Consider the following 27,933-nt stretch of genomic DNA (forward strand, 5'->3'; position numbering starts at 1 on the left):
AGGAGAATTAAAAGTTAGCATTTTCTGATAGATGATAGATAGATAGATAGATAGATAGATAGATAGATAGATAGATAGATAATAAAATTTGAGGAGAGATGCCAGGCTGGTTCAGTTGGTGGAACCTGGGACTCTTGATCTTGGGGTCGTGAGTTTGAGCCTCAGGTCAGGTATACAGATTACTTTAAAAAAAAAAAACTTAAAAAAATTTGGGGGGGGGGGAGTGGAGAAAGGACATAAAGATCAATTTCCATGCAATTCTATAAATTGCTTGTTTTTATTTGCTGACTCTTTTTTTTTATTTGCTGACTCTTTTGTTTCCCTGCTGTCCACCATCAATTTATTTTAGAGAGTAGCCCCCTATTAAAATTGGTTTCACTTTTCATACAGATAAAAGATGTAGGAATTTTCCACAGTGTAGAAAAACATAAGGAAAAATAATTTCCCCAAAATTCAACACCCAATAAAAATACCACCAACACTTGTTTGACATTTTCCCAAACCCCTTGCTATTCTAAAGGATGTAGACTAGCTAGGTTAGAAGATGGATGGATGGATGGATGGGTGGGTGGATGGATAAGATTACATTCACATAAATAAAATAATTGTTCTTTTCTTACTCAACAAAATTTGTGGCAATTACTTCCTACTAAAGGGTCCTTTTCAGAGGCTGGCTGATATCTCAGGGTGTGGATAAACCATAGTTTATTTAACCAGCTCCACCTCCCATATCAAACATTTCAGTTACTTCCAATTTTTCCCTACATTAAACAATGTTGTATGGTCATCCTTGCCCATTAGACTTTGTGAGCATGTCCAGCTACCTTCCAGAAGTGTCTAGATCTTGGTTACTGTGTGGAAGAATATGCACTTGAATTTTTTTGAACATTTCCCCCAAATTGCCCTCCAGAGGAGCTGTGGACGTTTTATGTTGCTGACAATGGTGCATGAGGGTCCCCATTACCCTGAACCCTGACCTACACAGGCCATTGCCACACTGCCTTGCCATGTGCCAATCTGATGAGCAGAAGGTATCTTGCTACTATTATTTGCAACTCCTGAGCAGTAGTGAGGTGGGCAAAATATACCATTTTTCACAAACTGTAATTATAGGCAGTTTTATGTGCTCATATTTGAGTTCCTTGCTCATTTCCTTTCTCACTTTTACCTTGCTCTTTATTAATTTGTAGGTTTTTAAAAATATATACCTTTGTTACGTACTACAAACATGCCTTCTCAGTTTGTCTTTTCACTTTATTAATGTTATTTGTTTTACTTTCCTGTACAAAGCTTTTTGATCCTCGGGGAATCGGATCTATGAAGGTTTGGATTAGTGCTTCCAGATTTCATGTCATGTTCATAAAAGAGTCCTCCACCCCAGGATTATAAAACATTCACCCTAGTTCTCCTCGAGTAGTTCTGTGCCCGTGTTTCACATTTAAATATTTAATTCCCTCCTAAATTTATTTTGATATAAGAAGTTGGATGTGGGTCCCACATTTTATTTTAGATTTTATTTATTCATTAATGAGAGACAGAGAGAGAGAGAGAGAGGCAGAGACACAGGCAGAGGGAGAAGCATACTCCATGCAGGGAGCCCAACGTGGGAGTCGATCCCAGGTCTCCAGGATCAGGCCCTGGGCTGAAGGCGGCACTAAATGACTGAGCCACCCGGGCTGCCCCTGGATCCCACTTTTTACACCCAAATGACCAGCCAGTTATCTCAAAATCTTACTTGCCCCCAATGACTTAAGATGCTCCCCTTGACAGTCTTCATTTGATATGTGAGGTCATTTCTGCATTCTTAATTTTTCCCTGGTCCATCTTTTCCTGCCTTGTTATGCATGCAGTTTGGATATTCACATATTTCCTCAGACCCTGGACCAGAAAACACCCAATCCTTCCTCCATCTCAGCACAACCAAACCCTGAACAGATCTTTGGAGCTACTATGTGAGAACCCCAATGAGTCAATAACAGCAGGTGGATTCGGGGATGGGGGAGAGATAAAAATTCAAACAACAACTGATAGGGTGATGAGCTTCCTGAGAGTTTCCCCTTATTAGTTCCAGACTTTACCATAGGAAAGCCCAAATCCTGGAACTATAGAGTGGATGTGGGTAGGAAATTCTCCAAGAGAAATATTCTCTTTCTGCCCTGAGAATGGGAAAGGGGGTTCCTGAGGAACAGATCATATGGAAGACCCCCTTCCTGTTCTTTCCTTTTCACCATCCTGCTCCTGCCCCCAAAGTATCCCCCATCACAGAGGTGCCAGGAAGGAGGCTCCTGGCAGTCCAAAGTCTTTCTCTTGCCTTTTTCTGCTTTACCCTGAGGCCAGAACTATGCAATAGTACAGGAAGGCTAACCCCCATCTTTCCAGACAGAAAAGGGGACCTCAGGGCACATGGGTGGCTCAGTCAGTTAAGCATCTGCCTTCAGCTCAGGTCATGATTCTGGGATCCTGGGATCAAGCCCCACATCAGGCTCCCTGCTCAGCGGGGAGTCTGCTTCTCCCTCTGCTTTTCCCATACACACCCACACTTGTGCTCTTTCTCATTCAGGCTCTCTCTCTCTCTCAGTCTCAAATAAATAAAATCTTTTTTTTTTTTTAATAAAGAAAAGGGGACCTCAGGAGAGGAGGCTCTGGAGAAAGATTTTGATCCTTTAAAACTGTGGATAAAACCCTATGCTCACGCTCCAAGTTGCATATGTGCACACAGCGAAGGCTTTGAGAAGTGAACCACAGTGTGGCCGGCTACTCGAGTCCCAGATTGGCCCCTGGGCAGTGTGCATGTGGAGTGACAAGGTTTATGCTATAGAGGCTTTCGAAACTGAACAGACTCAGAACCACAGCCCACAGAAGGTAGGTCAGTACTTTGCAGCCTGAACTTAACCAGATCGGTAACCTCCTAAAACAGAAAAGGAAATGTTCCCCAGAGGAATTTAGCAAGAACCAGAGTTTCATAAATAATATTCCAAATATACATGATTTAATCCAAAAATTTTGACCTACAAAGAATCAAGAAAATCTCAACAACTCTCAAAGCCAAGATGACCCAGATGTTGGGATTACTACAGCCTTTCCATGCTTCATGAAATGAGGGAGAGTGCTCAAAACAGAGTAAAGACAGAAGTTCTCAGCAAAGAAATAGAAGCCATAAAAAAGAAGCAAATGCAAACTTTTTTTTAAGATTTTATTTATTTATTCATGAGAGACACAGATAGAGAGAGAGAGGCAGAGACACAGATAGAGGAGAAGCAGGCTCCATGCAGGAAGCCTGACAGGGGACTCCAGGATCATGCCCTGGGCCAAAGGCAGGCGCCAAACCGCTGAGCCACCCAGGGATCCCCTGCAAACTTTAAAAGTAAAAATTTCAACCATAGAAATTTAAAAGATCACAGCCCAATTGCAGAATAGATGGTAGAAGTAAGAATCAGTGAGTTTCAAGATAGATCAATAGAAAGGATTTTATTTGAATAATAGAGAGAAAAAGATTTTGAAAAATGAACAGAGACAGAGGGGACTGTGGGAAAATATCAAAAGGTCTACAACTCATGTCACTAGAGTCCCAGAAGGGCAGGAGAAAGAAAACATTGCATAAAAAATATTCAAAGAAATAATGGTAGAAAATTTCCCAAATTTGGTGAAAGACATAAGGCACAGATTGAAGAAATACAATCAATCCTAAAGAAGATAAACCCAAAGAAATTCACATCCCAACATATCATAATCAAATTGCTATAGTCGGGCAGCCCTGGTGGTGCAGCGGTTTAGCACCACCTGCAGCCCAGGGCGTGATCCTGGAGACCCTGGATCGAGTCCCACATCAGGCTCTCTGCATGGAGCCTGCTTCTCCCTCTGCCTGTGTCTCTGCCTCTCATTCTCTCTGTGTGTCTCTATGAATAAATAAATAAAATCTTAAAAAAAAAAAACAAATTGCTATAGTCAAAGGGAAATAGTCAAACATGTGAATTAAAAGACAGAGATTGTCAGACTGAATTTTTAAAATATCCAACTATTGCTATCTACAAAGAATCCACATCAAATATGACATAAAAAGGTTAAAAGTGGATGGAAAAACATATATCATGAAAACTGATTTTTAAAAGCTACTAATTGGGCAGCCCAGGTGGCTCAGCAGTTTAGCACCACTTTTGGCCCAGGGTGTGATCCTGGAGACTCAGGATCGAGTCCCACATCGGGCTCCCTGCATGGAGCCTGCTTCTCCCTCTGCCTGTGTCTCTGCTTCTCTCTCTCTCTCTCTCTCTCTCTCTCTCATGAATGAATAAATAAAATCTTTAAAAAATTAAAATTTAAAAAAATTAAAAGCTACTCATAAGTTTAAACACGGGGTTCTCATATGACCCAGCAAGCATATTTCTTGGTATATAACCAAAAAAAATGAAAACCTAAAACTTGTACATGCATTTTTCTAGCATTATTATTCAGAATAAGCAAAAAGTGGTAACAACCCAAAAGTCCATCAACTGATGGACTGATAAATAAAATATGTCCATACCATGGAATATTATTCAGACATAGTAAGTGATGAAATACTGACACTTGCTATAACATGGATGACTCTTGAAAATATTATGCTAAGTGAAAGAAGTCAGATACACACACAAAAAAAAATTACAAGGTTTCATTTATATGAAGTGTCAAAAATTGATAAATTTATTGAGCCAGAAAGTAGATTAGTGGTTGCTTAGGGCTCAGAGAGGACCAGGAGGGAAATGGGTATTGATTGCTAATGAGTACAGACTTCCTTTTGGGGGTACCAAAGTGTCACAAAATTGATTATGTGATGTTTTCACACCCTGTGAATATACTAAAACAACAACAATAACAACACTGAATTGTATAGTTTAAATGAATTTTATGAATTTCAATAAAGCTGTTCATACTAGGAAGGAAAGCTAGCTAGAGTGGCTATATTAATATCAGATAAAATAGTTTCAGAACAAGGAAAATTATCAAAGATAAAGAGGAATGATAATATGTGATGATGAAGGTCAATTCATCAAGAAAATGCAACAACCCTAAATGTGTGTGTACCTGAGGGCAGAGGATGAAAATGCCCGAAGCGGCAGGCAGTGCTGGGGCTAAACTCGTGTGCTGGGGTGGCATGGGCTGCAGTGAGAGAGTCTGGTGCGACATCTCACATAATTTGCGGGTACAGCCTACCAAGAGGCCAGAGGCAGAACTTAGGCTGACTAGGAGTCTGTGAATGCACTCATGGAAGGTGTTTGTAAAATGTATGAAGAACATGTGACTCCAGTAGCCCCTCTATCACACGTGATATCAGTCGGTTGTTTGATCTTATCGGTTATCTGGCCGACCTCAGCCGTGCACACCGAGCTGATACCCGGACATATCAGCCTCATGAACAAGGACTGGGTTCAAGAGAAGATCCACGTGCCCCTTCGTCAGCAGGCCCAACAGGCCAGGGGAGAGCTGAGTTGGAAGCATGGGGGAGGGGCTGAGAACACAGGTGCATATAGCATGAAGGGAGCCTGTGGCTAGGATTGAATGTATTTGATAACAGTGAGGATCTTGTTCCATATGAAACCCTCATTGCCCCTTTCCTCCCTATTTTTTTTACTTAAATATTTAGATGGAAGTTGCTTTTGGAAGTTAATATTGGTTCCAACCCTTCAAATTGTTCGTACCTGCTTTACTGCATCCACTCAACCAGCTCTTCTTCCAGTCGGGGTGGGAGGGTGGTGACAGCTTAGCCATTATGTCTTTGAGATAAATATTTGTTTGTGAAAAACAAATATTCTTTAGTTTAAAAAGAAAATATGGCCAGCCTGGGTGGCTCAGTGGTTTAGCGCCGCCTTCAGCCCAGGGTGTGATCCTGGAGACCCGGGATCGAGTCCTATGTCAGGCTCCCCGCAGGGAGCCTGCTTCTCCCTCTGCCTGTGTCTGTGCCTCTCTCTCTCTCTCTCTCTCTGTCTCTCATGAATAAATAAATAAAATCTTTTTTTAAAAAATGTGGGGACATCTGGGTGGCTCAGTCAGTTAGGCATCTGCCTTCGACTCAGGTCATAATCCCAGGGTCCTGAGATAGAGTCTTGCCTCGGGCTCCCTGCTCAGCCAGGAGTCTGCTTCTTCTTCTGCCCCTCCCCCTCTTTGTTCTCTCTCTCTCTCTCTCTCTCCCTAACAAATAAATAAAATCTTAAAAAATAAGAAAATATGTGAATACATTATAAAAGTGAAAACAGAAACAAATTCTAAAATTATACTAGATGTCCACACTCTACTCTCAATAATTGATAAAGCAAGTAGACAGAAAATCACCAGGAATACAGAAGACCTGAACAACCAACTTGCAACTAACTTGACCCAATTAACATTTCTAGAGCACTCCATCTAACCAACAACAGAATACAGTTTCTTCTCAAGTGTACATGGACTTTCATCAGCATAGACCATATCCTGAGTCATATAACAAAACTTAGCAAATCTAAAATAACTGAAATCATACAAAGTGTGTTCTCTGCCCATAATGGAATTAGACTATAAATTAATGACAGAAAGATATTTACAAAATCCCCCTAAATATTTGGAAGTTAAACAACATACTTCTAAATAATCCTTGGGTCACAAAGTAAATCACAAGGGAAATTATAAATATTTTGAACGGAAGGAAAATGAGAATACAACTTATCAAAATTTGTGGGATGCCAGTAAAGCAGTGCTTAGAGGGAAGTTTAGAGATATTAGATGTTTATGTTAGAAAAGAATATGGTTTTCAAATAAATAATCTAAGCTTCCACCTTAAGAAACTGGTGGGGGGGGGGGAAGAAGAGCAAATTAAACCTAAAGCAAACAGAAGGAAGGAAATGAATAATAGTAGGAACAAGTATGAGTTGAATTTAAAACAACAACAACAAAATAATAGATTAAAAAAATCAATAAAACCAAAAGTTGGGGAGTGCCTGGGTGGCTTAGTGGTTGAACGTCTGCCTTTGGCTCAGGGTCGTGATCCCAGGGTCCTGGGATCAAGTCCCTCATTGGGCTACCCGCAAGGAGCCTACCTATGCCTATGTCTCTGCCTCTCTCTGTGTGTCTCGAATGAATGAATGAATGAATGAATCTTAAATTCTCAGTATCTTTTAAATAAAAACAACACATACACACACACACACACACAAAGTTGGTTCTGTGAAAAGATCAAGAAAATTGATAAACCTCTAGCCAGATTAACCAAGAAAAAAAAAAAAAGACAAAAGCTACCAAAATAAAGGACAGCACACAGATCCCAGAGATACTGAAAGGAGAGTAGGCTAATATTATAAAAATTCGATGGCAGATTTGACAACTTGGGTGAAATCTGTCAGTTCCTTCAAGGATACAGATTACCAAAAGTCCCTCAAGAGGAAATGGGTAACCTAAATATTCCTATATTTATTAGATAGTTTGTAGCTTAAAAATAAAAACTTCCAAGAAAAGACCCCAAAACTAGATGATTTTACCAAGCACCTAATGAAGGTATAATACAAATTCTACAGTTTCTTCCAGAAAATAAAAGATGAGTAATCACTTCCTAAAGTCACCCTTGCGTCCAATATTACCCAGATACCAAAACCAGAGAAATACCACACAGGAAAGGAGATCTATAGCCCAAAATCCCTTGGGAACGTAGTTGCAAAAATCCTTAGCAAAATATTAGCAAATCACAGCCAGCAGTAAGGGAAATGCACCATCACCAAGTAGAGCCTATCCCTGTTGGGTCAGCATTAGATCAACATTAGAAAACCAACCAATGTATTACAATGTACAATCCACTGTATTAACAGACTAGAGAGAGGGGTACCTGTCTGGCTCAGTCAGGAAAGCATGTGACTCTTGTTCCTGTGGTTGTGAGTTCAAACCCCAAGTTAGGTATAGAAATTACTTAAAAATAAAATCTTTACAAAAACAAACAAACAAAAAAACCCCAACAGACTAAAGAGCAAAAACCAAATGATTATCTCGGTAGGTGAAGAAAATGCACTTGACTAAACTCAACATCCATTTATGATTTTTAAAAAACACTCTCTTGCAAGGGGCTCAGTCAGTTAAGCCTTCGACTCGGTTTCAGCTCAGGTCATGATCTCATGATTCTGGGATCAAGCCCCCCTCAGGCTCTGCACTTGGTGGGGACTCTCTCTCTCTCTCTCTCTCTCTCTCTCTGCCTTTGCCTCTCCTCTGCAATCACACACTCTCTTTCTCTAAAATACATAAATGGCAAATACCCACCATTTGCTTCGACATGGCTGGAACTGGAGGGTATTATGCTGAGTGAAATAAGTCAATCAGAGAAGGACAAACATTATATGGTCTCATTCATTTGGGGAATATAAAAAATAGTGAAAGGGAATAAAGGGGAAAGGAGAAAAAATAAGTGGGAAATATCAGAAAGGGAGACAGAACATGAAAGACTCCTAACTCTGGGAAATGAAGTAGGGGTGATGGAAGGGGAGGTGGGTGGGGGGTGGGGGTGACTGGGTGACGAGCACTGAGGTGGGCACTGACGGGATGAGCACTGGGTATTATTCTATATGTTGGCAAATTGAACACCAATAAAAAATAAATTTATAAAAAAATAAATTAATTTAAAAAAAGAAAATACATAGACAAATCTTAAAAAAAAAAAAAAAAACTCTCAGCAAATTAGGAATATAGGGAAACTTCTCTAACCTGATGAAGGACATCTATAAAAAACCCACAGCTAACATTACACTTGATGTTAAAAACCAAATGCTTTCCCCGTAGGTTCAGGAATAAGGCAATCTTGTCCACCCTCACCCTACAGCATTGAAGACTTATGTCTTCCAAAAACCTATACCACAAAATTTATAGCAGCTTTGTTCATAATTGCTAAAAAATTAGAAACGATCCAGACGCCTTTCAGTGGACGACTAGATAAACGGCGGTATGTCCGTTCCCCAACGATGGCACAGTATATGGTATCCATGCAAGGGGTTACTAGTCAGCACTGAAAAGGGATAAACTATTGATTACACACAACAGAGATAAATCTCAAATACATTATGTGGAAGAAGCCAGACCCAAGAGATTCCTGCACAATCCCACTTATATGAGATTCTTGAAATGGTGAGACTAGAGGGAGGGTGGTGAGGTCCACAGTTGCCCTACATGAAGGGTGGAGGGAGGGTCTGCCTGGGGCAGCATGGGGAACTGGGAGGTGGAAGTGTTCTGTATCCTGATATGGTGGCGGTTACACAAGTGCATGCGTTTGTCAAAATTTAAGACCTACACACACACACACACACAAAAAAAATGTGTATTTCACTTTATGTAAATTTTACAATAGATTTTGTAGACGCTAGCAAAATACACATACTTCCTACCCATCTTACAACATGTAATCTTACAGAGACACTTGAAATAATTGTGTTAAGTACAAAAAAAAAAAAAAAGGCTCACAGGAATTTGCTTGGAACTGCGTTGAATTTGTGAAATAATTTATGAAGAACACACATTTTTCAATAGTAAGTCTTTTCTGTGTTAAATTAAAATGAATTAAATTACTATTTCTACCCAAGAACAAGTCATCTTTTATGCCTTTAATGGTGCCATCAGTATTTCTCACTTTGGGTCCTACACAATTTTTATGAAAATTTTTATGGATTTTTATGCATTTTGTTGTTACTGTGGATGAAGTGTTTTCTTTTCCATTACAAGTATTAAATTATCATTATTGGCTCAAAGGGAAAATAGAGCTTTCTGAACACATATTTAGTAAGCAGCCACCCCATTGACCTCCTTTGCTGTTATTAATCAGTCATTGATTAACGCGATGATACATGGTGTTGGCATCGCCCATGGATGGCGACTGCTCTTTCCTCCATTTGTATGTCTGACTTCCTTTTTTAATCACGATGACTAATGCTTCGAAGACAGTGTTAAGTAATTCCACTTTTATTTTCTAGGCCCCACCCACACATAGGAGACCCAACCACCGTCCAGCCTCCTGCTCTCAAGGGCCACTTTTCCGAACCGAGAGACAGAGAGTGGGGTCTGTTCACACTTCTGTCTCTATTTCTCATAGCAACTTTCCAATAATGAAAAGCCAATGACTCTCTGATAGCAAAGATGTAAAAAGGAAGACAGCACACCAGGCTGCACTCTACCACTCAACAAATCAAGGGTCTGCGCTCTCTCCGGCTCCCTCTCACTGCTTGTCCTGCAGGACACAGCCTTGGCCCAGCCTCATAACCTAGGAAATGCCTGTTCAGAGGTGGAAAGCATGGACTCCTAGACCCAGACGGTCACCGGGACTCACCTCCACCTCTCCATCAGAAGTACAGGTTAGGGGCAGCCCGGGTGGCTCAGCAGTTGAGCATCTGCCTTCCGCCCAGGACGTGATCTTGGAGACCCAGGATCAAGTCCCACATTAGGCTCCCTGCATGGAGCCTGTTTCTCCCTCTGCCTGTGTCTCTGCCTCTCTCTCTCTCTGTGTGTGTGTGTGTGTGTGTGTGTGTGTGTCCTTCATGAATAAATAAATAAAATCTTAAAAAAAAAAAAAAAGAAGTGTGGATTAGAAGAATTGATGACAGGGAGGAATCGGAGCGGCAGGCTTCCGCAAGGACCACTAGGCTGTGAAATCGGGGAAGAGGGTTGGGTGTGGCAGCTGGCCCCCAAGTTTGGCCAAGCCGGCAAGGAAGAGGAATATGCAAGGACACTTCCAGCTCTGATGTCACACATCTGTCTCTTGGGAAACACTGGGCAGGGCAAGCAGGGTGGGGGTTGGGCCATCAGAGCAAGACAGCTCAGAAGCCGTTCCAGGTTCTTCCAGATAATGAAATCATTTGCTCTTTGTGTTGGAAAGGACCGGAGGGTGATCTAACATAACTTCCCACCCCTTGCAGGAATCCCCTCTACAACACCCTTGGGGACCTCTTTGAATTATTCCAGAAATAAGAAATTTGCTATCTCATATAGCAGTTTGTTTTTTTAGCAGTTCAATGTTCAGAAAACTCTTACACTGAGACAAAGCTCTGATTCAAATCACTTTCAAAAGCTAAGGTGGGGCCACCCTCTGTGACAGCACAGAGCCAGCCGGCATCCCCTCCACCCCCATCCCCGCAAGTGACTGTGAGGGCATGGTGGCGGTACCTAAAAAGACTTCCTCCAGCATATCCTATATTCTTACATGGATTCAGCAGAAAAAAATCTACAGAAATTCCTAAATAGGAGGCTCACAATCACAGACTTTGTCCCAAAAGTTCTCCTGTAGTTGTTTTCTAATTTGAAAAACGACCTCTAAGATAGTGAGGGCATGAAACAAAAATGGTTGGTTTGGGGGGAAATGTTTCAAAACGGTGGGCACATTCTCATGCCAGTCCAAAAAAATAGGTAAGTTTGCAATGCAACTTTGTAGTCATCCTCTTAAACAGAGCAGGGGGAAAATGAATAAGGAATGGTTAAATACTTTATTTGTTTTCGGTTGCTGCTATAACAAATTACCAAAAACTTACTGGCCTGAAACAACAGGAATGTGTTTCCTTACAGTCCTGAAGGGCAGAGGTCCAACGCCAGGGACTCGCTCGGCAAAAGCTAAGGTGTCGGTGGGGCTGTGCTCCCTTCTGGAGGACAATCCGTTTTCTTGCCTTTTCGAGCCTCTCGAGGCTCTTCCTCCACCTCCAGGGTGGAGACACCACCATCTTGCAGACCAAGCAGCGCCACTGACTCCCTCATGCCTCCTTCTGAGACTTTTAAGGATCCTGTAATTGCATGGCGCCCACCAGGATAACCCAGGACACTGTCCCCGTCTCAAGGTCAGCTGATGAGCAGTTTCCATGTCCCGTTGCCATGTAGCTTGACATATTCACAGGTCGCAAGGTTAGGATGTGGATGTGGACATCTGTAGGGGCCACTATTCTCCCTGCCATAAGGATTTGCTCAATTGTTAATACTTGAGGAAAAGATAGGATCAGAGGAAGAAAGCAAACACATACCGTTCAGGTTTTTTTTAATATTTTATTTATTCATGAGAGACACACAGAGAGAAGCAGAGACACAGGCAGAGGGAGAAGCAGGCTCCTCGCAAGAAACCCGATGTGGGACTCGATCCCAGGACCCCAGAATCATGCCCTGAGCCGAAGGCAGACGCTCAACCACTGAGCCACCCAGGTGTTCTGCACATACCGTTTTGTCAAGATTTCAGTGGACTTTCAAGAACAGCCGTGCTTGTGGTCACTGGCTAGTTTGCTCTCCAGGGGTCCGTGTCAACGGGAAGGCACCTGAGGGCCGGCATGGGCCTGACCCTCACAAGAGGATGTGCCAGAGGGGGTCCTGATGGACATGCCAGTCTGCACTCCCCTGGAGCACCTACATCCCCAGGGCAGGGCCCTAGCTGGATTGGGTCTCCAGGGATAGACCCTGAGGGGTGCACCCTCCTTTCCTGGGTGAGCAAGGCACACTGAACTGATTGATCCTTTTTAAAGCCCTGATGGGCCAAAGCTGAAAAAGCTGGCACTTAAAACATGTGAGCAGTTTCAGTTTAGAAACAGAGTGTGATGGGATCCCTGGGTGGCTCAGTGGTTTAGCGCCTGCCTTCGGTCCAGGGTGTGATCCTGGAGTCCTGGGATCAAGTCCCACATCGGGCTCCCTGCATGGAACCCGCTTCTCCCTCTGCTTGTGTCTCTGCCTCTCTCTTTCTGTGTATCTCTCATGAATAATAAATAAATAAAATCGAAAGAAGAAAGAAAGAAAGAAAGAAAGAAAGAAAGAAAGAAAGAAAGAAAGAAAGAAAGAAAGAAAGAAACAGGGTGTGGTTTAAACTTACCAGGTGAGGACACTACAGCTCAGAGAGCAAATAGTTCAGTGAAGAAAGGGACAGACCCCTGTCTTGCATCCCGAAACTGATTCAAGCCTTGTGTTCTTTCCATGGGTCTACCTGGAAGTTCTCAAATGCTGGTTCAGGGGCGATGTCAGGCTGAGATAGCCTTCACAATCTGGAGCGAAGATATCCCTTCTTTTATGAATGATGGTACCAACTACCATATGGTAGTTGGTTTTCCAAACAGACATTTTTTTTTTTACAATTTTATTTACTTATTCATGAGAGACAGAGACACAGGCAGAGGGAGAAGCAGGCTCCCTGTGGGGAGCCTGATGTGGAACTCGATCCCAGAACCCTGGGATCACGACCTAAGCAGATGCTCAACCACTGAGCCACCTATGCGTGCCTACAAAGACTTTATTACAAAGTTAAAGTATCAACTCCCCAATGCAACATCACTGTTTTTTCCTCCTAGTCTTGAAACACAAAAGAGTAGGAAGCCTTTGACAACATCATATGTGATAAAATGTATCATATATCAAAGTAGAATACCAGATGAGAGTATGAATACATTTGTATGTATATAATAAAGACTAAATAGGAATATGAAAATAGGGCTTTACGGTGGCAAGGACATCAGTGCTTTTCCCTTTCTCCCCTTATACACTGCATGGTGCATGTCCCAGTGCCACAGATGGAAATGTGGGGATGAATAGGTTGTGTAACATGAGATCACTTACCACTGATGAACTTCTGTATTCAATACTATACCAAAGAACAGAAATTCACCTAGATAGACTCATAACTGGTATCTGAATAACCAAAGAAAATGTGAAATATTCCTGGAAACTGGGAAATGTCCCTAAGGTGCTATGACAAGGAGAATGGTGTTTGAAACCAGCACCTACCTTCCAAAGTTTGAGTCGGAGGTTTTTCTGGACGCTCATGGAGCTGAAAGTTGTAGAAGAGAAGGAAATGCCAAACCAGGAACAAGATATATATTTCAGATTGTGCTATTTCACTCTCAAAAGTCCTTAGGCCACAATGGCCATTTGTTTGCATTGTTACAATATTTAAATGGGACCCAGCTATTAATGCTTTGGCCAAAGCACACTACAGACTTTCATAAATAGACTATGGTCTTCAGAGGGAATGAAACTAGTCTAATTGGCATCCCGGATAAATACATCATTTGATAAAGTGTGAATGTGTTTTCATGAGAGGCACTATACTTTAGTCTTACTTTTTCTAATAAAACCAAAACAGAGGATCTCTGGGTGACTCAGTGGTTTAGTGCCTGCCTTCAGCCCAGGGCATGATCCTGGGGTCCCAGGATCGAGTCACACATCGGGCTCCCTGCATGGAGCCTGCTTCTCCTTCTGCCTGTGTCTCTCCCTCTCTCTCTCTCTCTCTCTCTCTCTCTCTGTGTGTGTGTGTGTGTGTGTATGTGTGTCTTATGAATAAATAAATAAAATCTTTTAAAAAAATAAAATCAAAACAGAATACAGTCTAGAAGTAGATCCACATACACGTGGCCAATTGATTTTCTATAAAGGTGCCCAGGCAATTCCATGAAAAAAAAGGATGATCTTTTCAGCTAATGGTACTGAGCTGGAATGGAATAACCAGGTGTCCGTATGGAAATTTTTAAATGAACCATGACTCATATCATATACAAAAAAATGAACTCAGGAAAGGCCTAAGACACAAATGTAAGAGCTACAAGTAACTAAACTTCTAGAGGAAACAGGCGAATATCTAAGTGACCGTAGTTAGCCAAAGTTTTCTTAAATAGGACACAAAGAAATCACAAACTATAAAAGAAATACTTGATAAATTGGGCTTCATCAACATTAAAAATTTTGCTCTTCAAATGATATTGTTAAGAAAATGAAAAGGCAAGCCCCCCAAAAAAATATTTGCAAAACATATATCTGACAAAGGGCTTGGATCCAGAATATATATACAATATATATAATATATAAATATACGTATTAAAAATATATTTAAAACATTTAATATATATATATAAAACTCTTGCAACTCAGTAAAAAACCAACAACAAAAATCGACTCAGCTTTTAAGAAATGGTCAAACAATCCAAACAGACATTTCATCAAAGAGGGTAAACAGATGGCAAGTAAACCCATGGAAACATCACTGGTCCTCTGGGATGGATAAGTTAACACCACAGAGGATCCCTCCTGTGGTCACTGACATTGTTAATAGGAAAGGCTGGCCACACTGAGTGCTGGTGGGGATGGGGGGCAGCTGGGACCCTCACCCACTACTGCTGGGAAGGCAAGATGTCAAGGCCACTTTGGAAAACAATTTGGCAGTTCCTTAGGAGTTAACCATAAACTCTCCCAGAAATCCCACTTATAGGTATTTACCAAAACAAAAACAGAAAACAGATGTCCATATTAATACTTGTAAGTGAATGTTTACAAGAATGCAGTTTTCTTCAGAATTTCCAAAAACTGGAAGCACCCCAAGTGGCCATTAACTGGTGAATGGATCGACAAATTGTGGTGTCCCCAGAGGCATCACAGAGTGGCCTTCAGCTATCAAAAGGACAAGTTACTGAAGCACACAACAGTGGGACAAATCTGAAAAGCATGACTTTAAGTTTTAAAAGCCAGACACAAAAGACTACATACTGTAAGATTCCAGGTATAAGCAAGTATCTTTTTTTAAAGGCCAAGTGCAGACATAGAGAGTGGATCAGGGCTAGCTGGGGAGCTGGAGCTGGAGGGGGAGATGGTGGGCAGGAGTGGAATCTGGGGACAATAGAAATGTCCTCTTTGTGATCACAGTGCTTACACGGCTGCACACATTGGTCAAAATCTATCAGTTGTACACTTGAAATTGGTGGATTTCCTTGTGCTTGAATGATACATTGACGAAGAAGACCCCCAAAAAAGCATCCAGCCTACACTCAAGGGCAGGTCACACACTGCAGTCACCAGGAGGCAGTCAGTGGAAAAGCAAGATTTCAGTTTCATTTTGCCAGAGGATTCCTCTAAGTTTAGGTGAGTGAAAGCAAAACGTTGAGCAAAATTTTCAGAGTTTTCCCGATGCCTCCCCCACCCCCAGGCCCCAAGCCTGACCATGCCAGTTCTCCCAGCAAGTGGCCGGGACTCTTGGTTTTTCTACTAATTAGAGGGGCGTGACCATGGGCTCAAATGGGTTTTGGGCCTCAGCTGCCCTGTCAGCATGTACTTTCCAAGCTGCGTTCCCCCGTGCATGCCCCAGACCTGCATCCCTGGCCAGCTGTGTGTGTTCACACAGCCCTCAGGCTCCAGCTTCTGGTGACACCTGGCCCACATTGGCATCAAGGGCAGCCTGGAAGAGAGGAGGGCCTTCCATGGACTCTCCTCACATGGAAGGTGACTCACATGGAAGGGAAGGTCAGGGCCAAGTGCACAGCTCAGATCTCAGTTTCCAGGAAGTCATCAGGCACCCCAACACGGGGCCTGGCACCTTCCCCCAAATGTTTGTCCCCAGTGAATAGTGCTGCCCCATGCTCCAACCCCCCGGACACTGTGGTTGTCCTCACTGCTCGGCTTCGGCCTCACTGAGGGTCGTCAGGTGTCTGTTCCCCACAAATACGCACCCAGGGCATGTGTGTCCTTGGATGCCCTGACCACAATCTCCCTTACAGTTCGTTTCTGCCCCAGCTTCCTTTCCTCATCACTGTTCTACAGGTCCTCAGATTCCTCCTAGGAAGGGCTGTGCTGGACGAGCCAGAGAGGCCCAGGCAGCTCCCCGGAGTTCTTGCCAGAAGGCAGCCTGTGTGGGACTGCAGCCAGCACGCTGCCATCCGCAGTGGGGAGAGCCCAGTTAGTGGCAAATGTGCTCAGCAAAGCTGGACAGATGTGAGCGGTCACCAGAGAGCCCCTCACCAATTGGACCACCCTGCTGTGTCCAGGCACCTGGAACCTCCTCCCAGAGCCACGCGAGGCACTCTGCCACCACTACAGAGATGGCTGCTCGGTGATTCTCTGGAGGGGGATGGCCTGGGACATACAGCCATCTGTATCAAGGGGCCCGTGGCTGGGGCTACCCTCCCTTGTTTGGATAAGGGGGAATCAGAAAGGATGCTTCCTATGGAAAAGACCATAATCAGGGCTGATTAACCTTTCCATTTCCACCATTGGCCCAAAGGCCACGTCACGCATACTAGTTGCACCTTCAGAAAAAAAATGGGGGGAGCTTTTTCCCCTGGAGAAGTTCTCAGGCAAACACCTTCTCCTGCAGAGCTCAGGCAGAGACAAACAGGGTCCTTGTCCCTGGAGTCACATCAAGGCTCTGTGGACATTTGGGGCTGGATTGTCCTCTGTGGTGGGGCCTTCCTGGGCACAGGAGCGAGCTGAGCACCATCCGCCGCCTCCACCTCCTGGATGCCGGGGGCACCCTTTCCCCCAGTCATGACCACAAATGTCTCCAGACATGGCCCAGGGTCCCTCAAGGGCAGAATCAGCCGGGTGAAAACCACCAAGCTTTGTTTCTTCCCTTTGCTTCAGATCCCTTTACATCTCTTCCCCTCTGCCCTGCCTCTTCCCTCTCCCCACTTCCTTCAAGCCTGCCCCCAGACCACAGTCGCCCCCTCGGCATCATTCTGGAGCCTACGCCTACGTGCCCTCCACCGGGGGTTCAGAGGAGAAGGTGTCTGTCGGGAATGGCTGACGCAAGACTTCTCCCACACGACGCCACTCCCAACACGGGGTCCCAAGAAGAGGCCTATGACTTCTGTTGTCTCGGGGCAAGTGCCAGCCGGGCAGCGAGCAGCCTAGACCTGTCTGCCAGGCATCACCCATGCATCCTTGGGACCCGTCTGGGCCCTCCGACACGAGGACACCCTCCCTCGCCCACCACCACCCAGGCCCTCTGGGAGTCTGAGGAGCAGAGGCCCACAGTACCAAAAATTCCTAGGAAGGGCTTTTCCCTGGCCAGCTTTGAGTAGCAGAGTGGCAGGATTCACAAGAAACTGACATGAAAGGAAACTCGACGGTCGGGCACCACTTCCCATCAGCAGGACGGACCACAGGAGGACACTGGGGGAGTCCCCCGGGCTGCCTGAGTCATGGCGTGGCTCATGAGAGGCATGGAGATCGTACCTGTCAGGAGCAGCCTGCAGCGCAGACAAACCTGGCCTCCAAACCCCTCAGCCCTGGCCTTCTCCTGCCACCTGTCTTCAGGGGCAAAGACAAACCAGGATCCGTCATAATCCCCAGGTCTGAGCTTGTTAAATGTCAGATACTGCTGTGTCCTGTCCCAGCCGATTGATTCCAACAAGAAAGCAAGTTCTACTTCATGAACCCCATCTCTTGGGCACATGGCCAACATTTGTACCATAAAGCATGAATAGGATGCTGAGGGGAGAATTTTGCCTTCAAGATGAAGATCGTTCAGGGTAAGTTCTCTCTTCAGGCAAGAGTGAGATCCCCTAATGGGGGAAATCAGGACTGGGACAGAGGCTTCTGGTGCTCGGTGCTCACCCCCACCACTTACCTGCCCTTCACCCCCCACCACGTGGTACATAAGATCTGACTGCAGCCCAGGGCAGCCGTGAAGCAAAGTATATTTCTGTTCACCTGGGTTCTGCTCAGAATGCTGTGGATGTTGTGGACATACATGAGCTCCTCCACTCCCACCTCTGCATCAGGCACCCTCAATCCCTGGTAGGAGAGGGCCCTCCCACTCTGCAGAAAAGGAAGGGGAACCTGCTCCCACAGTGTTCCCCACTCAGCAAACACAAAACCTGGCTAAATGCCACCCTCTGCTTTCTCCATCCTGGGCCTAGTGGCTGGCTGTGGCCAGAGGGGGACCTGTATCTCTGAGGCCTGTGAACCTCAGCAAGCCTTTCTGCTGTCCAGTGACCATAACCACTTCTCCATTCTTCTCCTCTCTCTGGACAGCTGTCTCCAATGTCCTCTTCTCAAGCCTCCAGATCCTAGACCTCTGGAAGAACAGAAGCAGCCAGAAGACAGGGAGCCTGGCCACTGAGCTGGGGGCAAGGTCTGCCTGCAGGCAGGGCTTTCATGGAGAGTTCTCAGTCAGCAGGTCTGGCACTGCCCAGGGCACAGTGTCCCATAAGAAGACCAGAGGGCTTGCCCAAGAGTATTTCCCAGAGACTGGATGGGGAGCCCCTGATGTTAGGGTGTGCTATTGCTATCTCTCCCTCTTTTACTGGATGAACGTGTGGCCTACAAGTGGATAGGAATGGGTAAAAGGAGAGAAATTTTCGACTTGAGGATAATTAGCCAACATTCCTTTCTAAGCCCCAGGAACATAGCCATGAACAAGCAGATGGAGCTTCTGAAAAAGGCTTATAGGCAGGATTACAAACCTGCCTTGGAAAGAGGGAGCAGGGAGAGAGACAGAGAAGTGATTGAGTTAAGGACCTAGAGATACAAGGCTGTACTGGATGGCCCAGGGGCCACGTAATCACCAGGGTCCCTTCAAGAGGGAAGCGGAGGGTCCGTGTCAGAGAGACAGTGGAAGTTGCTGGGCTGCAGGCTTTGCCAACAGAGGAGCAGCTCCGAGCCAAGGGACACAGGTGCCTCTAGAAGCTGGAAAGGCCAGAAACAGATTTGTCCTAGAGCCTCCAGAAGGAACACAGCCCTGCTGACTACCTTGGTTTTAACCCACTGAGACCCATGTTGGACTTCCAACCTCCAGACTATGAGAAAACAAATGTGTGCTATTTTAAGCCGTTAGGTTGGTGGTGATTTGTCACGGCAGCCAAGGGAAACTAGTGCAGGACCTCAGATGTCTGCGGCTCTGATCTATTCCTTAAAGGATGAGAAACTAACACAGGAAAATGAGGGACTGTTGGAAGGCAGCAAGGGACACACAGCAGGTGCCAGATACAATGTACAAGTAGGAAGCATGCTGACAGCTGAGCAGTCCTATTCCTAGCAGGGGTCCAGCTGGGAATTCCCAGGCCATAGGAACAGAACAATCCAGAACAAAGCCTCTCTCTCAACCCCCAGAACACAAGTGGTTTATTCAAGGCACCACCCTATGTCAGGTATGCCAACAGCTCCACAAGAAATATGAAGAGTGGGGAGCAGATAAGCACCATGCATAGCTGCCCTAGGCCCACGTCTCTCGGAGTACTTCACGGAAGGTTATAGAGGGCACTCACCATGAGGAGCTCTACACACAGCAAACAGGTAGGACACAACTCCACTTAGCCACAAAGGACTCTGAGGTCCTGACCTATGTGGCCAGGCCCTAGGCAGGTCCTAAGATGGGAAGATGAGTAGATGCAGCATGTGCCCTCCAGTGGCTTACAGCTGAGAATAAACAACAAGATGCAGTAAGTGGCACGTAAGAGATGTTGCTTCCAAAGTTGTACCTGTACTTGGGGCGCCTGGGCAGCTCAGTAAGCTAAGCATCCAACCCTTGATCTCAGCTTAGGCCTTGATCTCAAGGTCAAGAGTTCAAACCCCAAGTTGGGCTCCACAGGGGGCAGGGAGCCTACTTTAACACACACACACACACACACACACACACACACACACACACACACACAATTTTAGATGTATAGATGAGCAATAGTTTACAGGTCTTCCCACTTCGTTTTCAGTCCCAGAAAGCACATAACAATGGGAAAAATTCCAAACATTTTCAAAAAATTTTTTTAAATTTTAAATAGGCTCCATGCCCAATGTGGGGCTTGAATTCACAATCCCAAGATTAAAAGTCATAGGCTCTACCAACTGAGCCACCAGCGGCCCCAAAATGCTTTTCTTTAGAGTCTAGATGTCTTCTCCTTCAAAGAGACAGATCAAGTGTGTGTATTTTAATATTTATTTATAAAAGACATAACATTGTATATTACAAAGAGAGAAATTATGCCAATCTACAAGTAGCCTCTTCTCATGTCCAAAAATGAAAGCAGCAATTTGGAACTTGTGCCCTGATGGAAAAGCATGGAAGTCATCTTTAGGTTGGGCCACTCCTTAAAGAACACTGCTAGTGAATGTCTGTGCCAAGAAATACTTCCATGGCCATGCTCCATCTCATGGCAAACTGCTGTAAAGTGTTCAGATAATATAACCCCGGATGCCCTAAATGAGATATGGGAGCACCATCTCGATGAGCTACCGCCCATGTGTCTGGGTTGTGAAGTGTCTCTTCCTCCCTCAGGGTCCTTCCTCTCTCCTTCTCCAACAGGACTCAGGACACCTGACATGAGGACCACAGGAAGGTGCCAGTGTCTCTTCACTTGTAAACATTAGTGCAGTTAATCTCCTTTTTAGGCAAATGGAATCTCATATTTTCTTTCCTGACCCCACTGCCCCACCTGAGCCCCCTCTAGGGAGAGAGAACCTAGAATCCTCCCAACCTGGGACGCTTTGGAGAAAGGAGGCGGCATGGTGGCTGTGCCGTGAGATCATCGGGGAATGGACACTTCTCGGCACAGTCCTGAGTGGAAGGGCGGACATACAAAGTCCCTTCCTGATAGACTGGAGCCAGAAGCCCCTCAGTGAAATAGGTAGACTCCTGGAAAGTCCACCGGACCTTAGAGAGTCTTGGGTTCAAGTTCTGCCTCTGCCAGGAATTGGCCACATCATCTGAGCAGATGTTGGAATAATGACCTCTTCCGCAAATCATGCTTCCTGCATTCTCCCTACTGAGCCCTGTGGCTCTGCTGCTTCTCCCATCAGGAGGTGAACTAGTCCTTGCCTCGGGGAGGGCCTCATGACATCTCTGACCAGAGCAGTGGAGCAAGAATGACGTGTGTGACATCCAAGGTAAGGCAGGTCCTACTTACACCCATTTGAAGATGCCCAGGAGGGAAATTTTCCCGGCTGGCTACTGCCACACGAGTGAGCCAGGTGAGATCAGCTAAGGAATCACCAGTTCACCCACAGAATCCTGAGGGGTATTAAGCCATCTGAGTCCATAGATCATTTCTTACGCAGCAAAGCTCACTGATACATTAGTCTAGCCCATGTATTCCTCTCCAGTGCATCTGTTTCTTTATTGGAAAGTGAGTTTGAATTATATGATCTCTAGGCCCCTAACACCTTGAAGCCACATTAGTAAATAAAGCAGCAATGAAGATGGCAGGTCAGAGGGAGCAGTGCTCAGGAGCAAGACGGAGTCTGTCCCACACCAAGGATGCTGGTGAGGAGGGGAGCCGGTCCAATCCACCCACACTCATGGAGCACAGGGCGCAATACCAGGACAGGTGAGCTCTGCTACCGAGAGTAAGGTCCGACAGACCTGTGGTCATGCCCCACTCCGCTATACCTGCTGTATGCCTCGAGCCTGTGTCCTCCTCTGCAGACCACAGACAAAATAACCCCCTCAGACAGCTGGGGTGACAATGGAATGAGCTCTGGGAAGCGCCCGCTGCCCAAGAGGCACGGAACATGGCAGAGGTAGTAACCTGCACGCTTGAGCATGGAGGTGACCACCCCCTGCTGGAAGAAGGATGGACACAATGGGGAGAACCAGCACAAGTCAGGCGGTTCCAATCATGCCCACAACTTGAATGGTTAGCGCTATCTCGTGCCAAGCGCTTGATACAAACTCAATGCGGTTCTCAGAGCCCAGACAGAAGGGGAAATCAGAGGTGACTCCTCTGGATGTGGATGAGCACAAATGTTGGAGTCAGGCGTCAGTGTGGGCTGCACATCCCTCGGCTGCACACCGGTCACTGTGGGCTCCCCATCGAAGTAGAGGGTACTTTTCAAGGCAGCAGTCCCAAGTCACTGGTACCTCCCAGTGGTTGGGTCATTCTCTAAACTCTTAACTTCCCCATGGTGGAATCTCATTGAGTTGACCTCTGACTCCAGGCTTATTTCCAGAAGTGTTTAGACTTTTTGCTCTGAAGGTCTTTCTCTAACATAAATATTTAGTGACCCCATTGATTCTGGCCTTTTCTGTCTGTATGAAGGGATCACACAGAAGCTGTCAGTACTTCCTGAGAATATTGGGCTCCCACAGGACAGCGGCCCTGGGAGCACAAAGTCTCTGTCTCCCCACCTAAATGTAGGCATGTTGTGAAATCCAGGGTTTAGAGGGATGTTCAGAAAATAGCTTCTTGAACAGGGCTTCCTTCCTGTGGCCAATTTCATGTAGACATGTCACAATTGCAGGGAGAAAAAAAAAAGAGAGAGAGAGGTTAAAAAAATACACTGGATTTGCTGAAAAAGTTATTTCTTATAAAAGCTTCTCCCTTCCACTTAGGAAGGACGTGAACAAGCAGATTCCCCCTGGTGTCCTAAATTTGTGAAGATAAAGAAAACCTTGCTTCAGCAAGGGTTCTCTGCCTGAGCCAGCAACGTTCTGGCCAGCCTAGGCGTGAAAATCACACGGGAAGAGTCGATCAGACCAAACCCCAGTTCTCACCACCAGCTATGCTCGTGACCTGTTCACTGGAACTGTTGGAACATTTCTCATGACATCAAAAGAAAAGAGGGAATGGAATGGGGTCTTTGCTGGATCATGCTGAGATCCAGGGAGATCTTCCACTCCTGAACACAGTCCTGATGTCTTTCCCCGAAGGCTAACAGTGGTGAACATCTCTGCATCTCCATCTGCAATGCCCTGGTTTCATAATACCCTCCTCACGGTGGTAGTTCTCACCTAACAGTTACATTTGCTCATCTCTTTGAAGATAATATTCCATTGTGTTCTGCATTAATAAGTATGCCGGGATAACTGGACATCCCTGTGGGTAAGGTTGCACCCCTACCTCACACCATATACGGCATACCTCATTTTATTGCACTTTCCAGATATTGCATTTTTTACAAACTGAGTGTTGTGGCAACCCAGTGACAAGCACGTCTATCCATGCCATTGTTCCAACAGCGTTTGCTCACTTATCTCCATGTCACATTTCAGTAATTCTCAAAGTATTTCAAACTTTTTCAGGACACCTGAGTGGCTTAGTCAGTGAAGCATCTACCTTGGGCTCAGGTCATGACCCCAGGGTCCTGGGATCCAGCCCTATGTTGGGCTCCCTGCTCAGCGGGGAACCTGCTTCTCCCTCTGCCTCTCACTTCTGCTCACACTTGCCCTCTCGCTCTCTCTCAAATAAATTAATAAAATCTTTTTAAAAAAGAAAACTTTTTCATTATATTTGTTAGGGTGATCTGTGATCAGTGATTATGACTCACTAAAAGCTCAGATGATTAGCATTTTTTTAACAATAAAGTATTTTTTAATTAAAGTATGTACATTTTTTAGATATAGTGCTATTATATAGACTATGGTATAATGTAAGCTACAGTTAATAGTTACTAGACTACAGTTAATAGACTATAGAATAGTGTAAGTGCAGCTTTTATGTGCAGTAGGAACCAAAAAATTCATTTGCCTCACTCTATTACAATATTCACTTTATTGTGGCATCGCTTAATTGTGGTGGTCTGCACCCGAACCCACCACAACTCTGAGGTTTGCCTATGTGCTCCTGCGTGAGCCCCTTCCACTCAGCACCAGGCTGAGATTCATCCATGCTGCTGTGAGCAGTGGTAGTCTGTTCCCTGCTGTCTCTGAGTAACATTCCGTTGTATGAAATACCATAGTTTGTCTGTTTGTCCATTTTCCCGTGGATGATCCCTGGACTGTTCCCAGGTTTGGGCTCTTCTGAATGATGTTGCTCTGTCCGTCTTTGTGCCATCTGGCACATCTTTCAGAGCAGTACGGAGCGCTATTAGAAGTCAAGCTACTGCCCCCCAAGGAAACTGGGGCCTCCACAGCCCCTGGCTCTGCCCCGCACCTTGCTCCTGCCAATTCAGCTCAGACATCCAGTCTTTCTGTCACCTGGATTCCCTCCAAGCCCTGGAGTCGGGCCGCTTTTCTGCCCTAAACATGCAATCTGGGCCCCCCAACAAATATTTGGTGATGGTTTTTGTTTTGTCCTTCACACTAGTTTTCTAGAATATCAGATTCTTGGGTTCCCTTTGGCTGTCTTTAGAGTCATAAGATCTTCCACTGGCAGTAGAGTCTTCATGGTTTCTTCGCGCTCAGACACACCTGAGGTCTTCCACTCCAGCTCAGGCCCTCCTTAGGTGCCCTTCCTGTGATACTGACCATCCTGTACTCCCAACGCCACTCTCGAGCTGCTGCCTCCGGGATGCAATTGAGACCATCAGTGACCACTGGATCTCAAGGCACCCCACCTCCCCCACCACCATCACCCTTCTCAGAGAGCCCTGCCTGTCTGTACCCATAAAACTGTCACAAGGAGCCAGGTCTGCTCTGCACATGTAGAGCAGTGCTAGCCACCTGGGACATTTCAAGCCAGCTCTGGTGGACCAAATCCTCACGCGGGAGCTGGATTTGTGAAGTCCTGCCCTGCAACCACCCAGGTGGAGACCCTAAGGTCTGGGGAGTGTAAATGACTGGCGCTGCAGCAGACTGGAAAGCCGATCCCACCAGAGCCATCCCAAACCAAGCCCAAGTTGGCCCAAGGTTGAGGTTCAGGATCATCTGGAACGTGTCTGACTTCCCTGAGTTACTCCAATCTGTAGCACAGACTACTCTGTGACACCGACAGAGTGTGGCCCAGGATCACCTACCAGCGCACCTGCAGAAGGGTTTTGGTGGCAATTTGCAGAGGACAGGGCCTGCGGGAGAGCACCTGAAGGAGGACCATCACCAAGGTCCCCTCCGTGGACAACAGATCAACACGAGAGTTCCCGGATTGGGGGAATTGATTTGCTGATAGCAAATCCAAGGACAAGGCCGTGAAGGATGAGAAACTAGGGACAGAAAGGTGCAGTGGGGATGGTGAGTCAGGAAAACTGCCTGAAGGGACGAGCTCAGTGCCAATGAGCTGGACACAGGCGGCCCCTTTGGGTTGAAGAGCGAGCCCTGTGAGCTAATGCGTCCAAAGAATGTGTGGGAACTTGGCCAGGAGAGGAAATCCACGCTTCCTCACAAATCAGCCGTGTGCAAGTAAGGTCTCGGTCAAACGAGGGTCATACCCTTGACTTGGTTGTTCTCAACCACTGACCGTGGGCCTTGCTTGACCAACAAAGAGTACAGGATAAAATGCAGGATTTGTTTTTTGGGGTAAACGTTTCTCCACTAAGTGAGACATTGCCACCATTCTTCCATAAGCACTCTGAAATTAAGGAGTAAAAACTGTTTTGGGCGCCTGGCTGGCTCCGTAGGTAGAATGAATGACTCCTAATCTCAGGGTTGTGAGTTTGAGCCCCATGTTAGGGGTGGAGATTACTTAAGAATAAAATAATCTTAAAAACAAAACAGAAACCTGGGAAAATTTTGGAAGCCACACCAAGCAGCAATGTTAAACCTGTCAAGGCAAGGTCAGCAGCTGGACACAGGCTCGCTACAGTCTCAGGCACCAGCAGCCCCATCCACGTCTCCTGTATGCACTGGGGTTAATGCGCAGGCGACCTGCAGGCCCCGGGCACTGAGCAGCAAGAGAAGACACAGCCCTGGGAAGTCCGCCCGGAAGGAAGGGCAGCGGAGAGCCTCACAGGAGGAGGTGGCCACGGCCGCCAGTGGAGCACAGGTACCTGCCGGTGCCCTTGGCCGCCCACAAAGCCTCTGGGCTGCAGCCCCCACGGGAAAACGTGCAGGGGCAGGGTCTGCAGAGAAGCAGGGAAATTCCACAAACTCACTGTGTCTTACTGCGCAGTTGCTAACAATAACGAACAGACATTTCCATGGCCTGAAAAACTAAAGACAGTAAACTGTGACATAGACACCAAGCAGTTTATAGACGATCTGGAATCACGTGTTCCTAAAAAGCCCAAAGTGGAAACGCTAACACCAACAATAGAATTAATCCTCATACCAGTGGACCTGAGAGATGGGCTGCAGTGGGCTCCGCACATGCAACACAAGACAGATAAAAATTCAAAACGACACCTCTGCTGTAAGGACTTTGAAGACCCCAAAACAAAGCAGTGAGAGAGTAAGGGGACAGGTGTCAGGGACCTGGGAATGTGTGTGGGAAGTTCCAGAGGTCAAAACCCTGAATCAGTGTGGTCATGAGGAGGCCAAAGGGAGCTGCAGAGGTGCTCAGGGCAGGGCTGCCCTGCAGAGGCAAGCTGACACAGCGAAGGCAGTGGCCCCCAGGATGGTCCCTGGGCCGGCATCTGGGAACTTGGATCTGAGGAGGGTCCCCCACTCCCAGCACTGATAAGAGGGGCTCCTGATACTGACACTGTGCAAACAACAAGGTTGATGCAGAACACTTGCTCTCCTCTCGGGACTCTGGGATTTGGGTCTGTGCTGGGCAGGGGAGGGTGCTCACACGACTGGGTGCTGAGTCCCTAACAAGCATTACTGGCAGACAACACTGCAGGGGAATGGAGTGTGTTCTGTGTGACCCCCAGGAGAGGGCTCCGAAAGCTGGCGCCTGTCCCTTCCAGACTTTGCCTGCATACCCATCCCTTTACCAGCCCTGGAACACAGGCTAGCCTCATGCCTTATCCACAAAATACAGCCCTGGAAGGTGGAAGAAGGGTGTTCTGGATGAGGACAGTGAAGAAGACAGTGTTCTTAGAAGCCCACACACAGGCCCATGAGAGGCCACATACAAATGCAGGACAAATAGGAACAGCTGAAGGGGGCCAGGAGTTATCACAGGAGCAGATACAGCCAAATAAATACACACAACGGGCCATGTTACACTTTCTGATGGGACTTCCAAAATGAATGAGCTCCAAATATAAGGTATATTGAGTACCAAAAATAAAAGCAGTTTCTCTCTTTCCCATGGGTAGAATTGTGTCCCCTGAAGACTCTTGTGTCCGACCGCTAACCCCCATGCCTGGGGACATGGCCTTATTCAGAAGTAGGGGTTTTACAGACACCATCAGGTGATGATGAAGTCATGCCAGCATAGGGTGGGCCCTGAATCCAATGCCTGGTGCCTTGCCGAGAAGAGCGAAATTTGAGGCTCGCGTGATGGGCGCATCAGCCAAGAAACACTCAGGACTGCAGCGGCCACCAGGAGATGGCAGACAGGCAAGCGAGGGTCCTTCCTGGGAGACTCCGGAGCCATAAGGGGATGTGCCTCTGCTGCGCTGAGCCTCCAGTTTGCAGCCCTCAATGGGTGTAGCCATAGCAAGCTCACATGCCGACCTCACTGGGCAGAGTGTGTGACGGGACGCATCCTGCAC

At 46.0% G+C, this 27,933-nt stretch overlaps 1 pseudogene; it reads left to right on the forward strand.

The window, feature by feature from the left end:
- Positions 1 to 5,077: 5,077 nt before the first annotated feature.
- LOC121500953 lies at positions 5,078 to 5,526 on the forward strand (annotated as a pseudogene).
- Positions 5,527 to 27,933: the final 22,407 nt, after the last annotated feature.

The sequence above is a fragment of the Vulpes lagopus genome, chromosome 10 (assembly GCF_018345385.1).
Source record: "Vulpes lagopus strain Blue_001 chromosome 10, ASM1834538v1, whole genome shotgun sequence".
NCBI classification, from domain to species: domain Eukaryota; kingdom Metazoa; phylum Chordata; class Mammalia; order Carnivora; family Canidae; genus Vulpes; species Vulpes lagopus.